Source organism: Pinus tabuliformis, chromosome 1_2 (assembly GCF_031772625.1).
Source record: "Pinus tabuliformis cultivar Carrire ecotype Pingquan chromosome 1_2, CPIR1, whole genome shotgun sequence".
NCBI lineage: Eukaryota > Viridiplantae > Streptophyta > Pinopsida > Pinales > Pinaceae > Pinus > Pinus tabuliformis.
The window spans coordinates 101,132,378-101,138,377 of NC_142298.1; positions in this window are offsets into that span (position 1 = coordinate 101,132,378).

Here is a 6,000-nt window from a genome sequence, read left to right on the forward strand (position 1 = left end):
ATCGAAAAATTAATGAATGCAACCCGTACTAACTCACTTCAACATTTGGTTTGAAAGAATCCATGGGATAAATTGTCCCAAGTATGACATTTGAGAACATTAATTTTACTTGTTTTTCCTCATCAATAGTTTTTGTACACAGTGGTAAAGTAAAATATAATGAAGGTTGACTTCAATATGGAGTATGGATTAATTGAGATAGTGTTTACCAAAGTAGATATATATAGTTATGATATTTTTTTAGTGGAAATGCTTACTAGGAAGCAACCAATTTTTTTTGAGATGACATGTTTTTTTGGAGATGTAAACTTGCACAAGTGAGTGAAGCTAGTGTTTCCAAACAAAGTGAAGGAAGTATTTCTCTTAAGTATTTTTAGCGAGGTGGATGGAGATGGATTTGTAGAAAATAATGTATACAATTACTTTATGTGCTATGAGTTAGTTGGATTTTCTCAAAACATTAAACCAATGAATGAACAACTATGAAAGATGTGGTAACAATATTGGAGAACCTTAGAAATGAGTTGGGGGGGATATGTAGTTGCTTCTAGGAGATTGAGACAAAGCATATCTAATTTCCTTAGAAATACAAATGGAATAAGGAGTAATACTCATGAATCAAATGCCCATATTTCTTCTACATTTTAGTTTATGAAAATTACATTACCATAGTTATTCATGCTATTATTCATACAATGGAATTTTCCATTTAGCTTATACTTGTTGACGTAAAATTTTATTAGTATTTATATCTATGTAATTTATTTATTTTCCTGCAAACCTAGCAATCAACACTTAATTCGTAACAAAGTTAATATATCTATTGATTAAATATGAAATTGGGTTCATAAACTTAATAAAATTTAGTGCAACATACGTGGTACCTTAAACGTTTTCTTCTTCACAAGCTTAACAATTATCTCTGGTACCACTTTGTAACACACCCAACCCTTAATCCCACATGAGGGCTATGGGGTATCACATTTTATCTAATAATTTTATCAAACAATTCCCACACATTATCTAATCACCATCGATAAAAACCACATTTTCAAGGGGCATTTCATTAATTAGTTTATGTGCACTATTTATTTTTGTAAAACCAAAATATTCCATATAGTATATCTTGTAAATTATAGAGGACCAAATTCAAAAATTTCTACCACATATACCTTGAGATATTTTCTTTAAATCCTCCAAGTTTCATAGTCTGGAACATCCAAGAAAGAAAATTATGGCAATAATAACACATTAACTATTTTTGAGGTTTGATTTTAGGAGAATTTAAGAGACCCAAATTCCTCAAGGAATATCTTTGAAAATATAGAGAAAAAAGATCTGAATTATGTTAGAAATTAATTAACGAAGAAATGAAATACACAAAATATTGTGGAAACACAAAATACAGAAACACGTAAAACAAGAGAGACACATATATAGGTAGTTCACCCAATTTGGGCTATGTCAAAGGAGAAACAACCAGTCCTTCCTTTTATATTATCCAGCAAAATGAAGAGATACAATCTACAAAAGATCCATTGTAATTTCCTCTTCTCTCTCACATAGTATCCTCTCTCTGTCTCATTCAACATAATAATACACATTTGCAATACAATTCCTTCATATAAACTAATGGGTTTCCTTCTAGGACAAAAAAACCTAAATTAAACATAACTTCTACCATCAGATCATCTCCTTAATGAACGACCCAGATTGACTATGAAATTACAATATTATACAAGGCAAATTTTCATCTATTTTTAGCTTCGGGGGTGCTGCCCATGAACCCCCGTCGGGGGGGATCAAAATATGTAGGAGCCCCCCCATGGACCCTCCAGGAAGCAATGGTTGTGGTGGGGGGGGGGGGAGGGGGGGCAATTGCCCCCACACCCCACCGTCGGGGATTGGGATCCAAACGTCGCTGAAATATGACCTCTGAATTAGGAAGATAATTAGGCTCCACATCCAACAATCTCCTACTTGGAGACTGATTATATCAACTCCATCGATGCTTCAATTGTTGGACAATTCTTCCACTTTCAACCTGGTTGTTTCTCATCTTCACCATCATACTTGAAGACCAATTGAAACTGAGTAGAATCTCAATTTCTCCCTAGTTAAAACTTTTGTTAACATATCTGAAGGATTCTGGCTAGTGTATATCATTTCCAACTTCAACTGCCCATCTTCCAACACTGACCGTATGAAATGGTACTTGAATTGTATATGTTTAGTCTTGGAATGAAATCATGAGTTCTTTGCAAGATGAAGACACTCTGGTTGTCACTGTATAACCTTCCCATCTCCATCTTCTTTACCAATTCGTCCATAAACCTTTGTAACCAAATAATTTATTTACTAGCCTCTGTAACAGCAATGTACTCTGCTTCCGTTGTTGAAAGTGCAACAATGTTTTACAATTTTGAAACCCAACTGATAGTTATTCTACCTACAGTAACACAGACCTTATGGTGCTCCTTCTGTTATCTCTATCGCTTGCCATATTTTCGTCAACATATCCTTGTAGAGCAATGTTTAAACCACCAAATCATAATGCTTGATTTGTGGTACCTCTCCAATACCTGAGAATCCACTTTACTACTAGCTAATTCTCTTTTCACGGATTGTTCATATACCTGCTTACAAATCCCATTGCATGTGCAATATCAGGCCTTATGCAGACCATTTCAAACATTAATCTTCCAACTTCTGATGCATATGGAACTTTACACATATAATCCATCTCTTCCCGAGTCTTGGAACACATCTCCTTACTTAGTTTGAAATGGCTAGCCACAGGTGTACTAACTGGTTTTGTATTTTGCATATTAAATATTCCCAATACCTTTTCTATGTACTCACTCTAATACAATGTTAATTTGCGATTTTTCCTATCTCTAGTTATTCTCATACCAAGGATTTGTTTTGCAGCACCCAAATCCTTCATTGCAAATGAATTTGCCAATTTTCCTTTGAGAAAATTTATTTCCTACATGTTAGACCCTGCACCAAGCATGTCATCTACATATAATACAAATATAATATAGTATAACCTTGTTTAAATATAAACCTTTCAAATTTCACTATCTTGGAGCCTGTTTTAAGCCATACAAGCTCTTCTTCAATTTTCATACTAACTTCTCCTTCCATTTGACCTCATACCCTTGTGGTTGATGCATGTATATTTCTTCCTCCAAATCCCCATAGATAAAGGTTTTCTTTTCATCTAACTGCTCAAGATATAAATCTTCTGCTGCCAATAGACTTAAAATAGTTCTGATTGAAGTCATTTTAACAACAGGAGAAAAAATCTCATCAAATTTTATACATTTATTTTACGCAAACCCCTTCACTACAAGTCTATCTTTATACCTCTATTTACCTCCATCTTCATCCTTCAACTTGTAAACCCATTTATTTTGCAATGTTGTTTTACCTGCAAGAAACTTGACTAAGTGCCAAGTCTGGTCATGCATCAAGGAATCCATCTCTTCTTCCATGGCTTGCTCCGACTTCTTCCTAGTTTGTAACTGCATTTCTTCTTCATATCTTTCTGGTTCACCAGAATCAGTCGACAATACACAATATAATGAAGGATAGTATTGTTCAGTGGGTCTACTTATTGTGGTATATCTTCTAACACCACTTTCAGGTGTTTGAGGTGTCTGTTATTTTTGTGGTTGTTATGGTTGTTGATCATTATGATTTTCAAGCACCTTTAATTTTTTTGTGATCTCATCAAGCATTGCATATTCCTTGTTCTCATTTTCCTATTTCTTTCCTTGCATTTAATCATTATACAAGACCTTTTCATTGAATATGACATCTCTGCTCCTAATGATTTTGTGATTTTCATAATCATAAGAGTCATAACCAAAATCACCTACACCATATGCAATAAAAGGTATGATTTTTTTTATTTTTCCTCATTCTTTGTTATATTTTCTTTATTCATGTGGACAAAGGCTTCACAACCGAAAATATTTAAAAATGAGTAGTTTACCTTTTTACCTATCCATGCCTCCTCTAGAATACCACCATCAAAGGAACTTGAAGGCCCTTTGTTTATTAGATAAACAACAATATCTACAACATCTGCCCAAAATTGTAAGGGAAGTCTTGCATGAAATCTCATGCACCTTGCACACTCCATGATTGTCCTGTTCATCCTTTATGACACACCATTTTCTTGTGGTGTTCCTAAAACTATCTTCTCTATGCAAATTCCATGCTCCAAACAATAATTATCAAACTATTTGTTGTAGTATTCACCTCCATTGTCTAATCTAAGAAACTTAAACTTATTTCCTAACTCATTCTCAACCAAATATTTCCATTTCTTGAAAGTATCAAATACATCATATTTATTTCGAATACAATAAATCTAGGTTCTCCTAGTTGCATCATAAATAAGAGTAACAAATTGTGAGAGCCACAGATAGATGATACTTGAGCAGGTCCCAATAAATGTATATGCACAAGTTATAATTTATTTCTCTTCTTTTCTTTCCCAAATTTAATAAATATGACTCTCTTCTATTTTCCATAAACACAATTTTCACATAAATCCAAATCAACATGCTTCCTTGGCATCAAATTTCTTGAGTGAAGAATTTTCATCCCCTTCTCACTCATGTGCCCGAGCCTATGATGCCAACGTCTCGTATATGCTCCCATGGAGGTTAAAGAATTAACAAAATTAGAAATACTATTGCATAAATACAATGTACCAACCTTTTCTCCTTTTGCTATTACCAGGGTTCCTTTAGTGACCTTCCAGGTTTTGTCTGTGAAGTAGTTACACAACCTTCACCTTCCAACTACCCTGTTGAAATTATATTTTTCTTCAAATATGGAAATTTCCTTAGCTTCTTCAATAGCCATTGCTTTCCATTTTGTTTCTTTATAAAAACTTTACCCATTCCAACGATTTTTACAGGGTTTATCATCACCTAGACGAACTTGTCCAAAATCTCCTTGAACATAGTCATGAAAATGTTTCCTGTTAGGTGTGGCATGGAGTGAGGCCCCTGAATCTATAGGCAGGTATCAAATATTCTCTAATGAAACAATCAAAGAATGTTGCAACACATCACCTGTCACATTCACTTCATGATTTTTCTCTTGTTGTCCATCTCCTTCTTTTCCTTTCTGAGATTTATAGTCTTTCTTTACGCATCCTTTCTTCCCACATTTACATCACACTATCTCTAATTTGGATTTGGATCTGCTTTTTCTTGACTTACTTCTATTTCCTTAACTCCTTCCTCTTTCCATTTTTATTCCCCTAGTCTCTGTAGTCAAAGCATTACCTGATGTCTCACAAGAGATTTTCTGTCGCATTTCCTCACTAAGGATGGCACCAACAACATCATCAAACTTTAAAGTACTAGATATAGAGACAAAGCTACTAATAGTCATAACCAGGCCATTCCAACTTTTTGGAAATGAGCACAAAAATAAAATATCCCTAACTTCATCATCAAAATTTAATACTAGATAACTTAACTGACTCGTAACTGTGTTAAATTCATTTAAATAATCAACAACAGATCCACCTTCTAACATCTTCATATTAAATATACGCTTAATAAGAAATACCTTATTTGAGGCTGAGGTTTTTTCATATAGTTTGGCCAATTCCATCATTAAACCTTTTGTTTTCATTTCCTTTGAAATGTTGAATGTCACTGATGTTGCCAACCACAACTGTATTGTTCCTAGTGCCCTTTTGTCGGGAATATCCCATTCTACTTCTTCCATACTCGTCAGCTTCTTTGATTTTCCGCTCAATGGTAGGTACAAATCTTTCTGATAAAGATAATCTTCCATAGATGGTAGTTTTGGCCATTAAATTTCTCGACCCTAAACCTACCATCTTTCGCCATTGCTCCCACTCGAACCATCAACCCTTCTCTCCTACGATTTTGTCATCCAAATAAACCTTCGGCTCTGATACCCATTTTTAGAAATTAATTAATGGAGCAATGAAATACACAA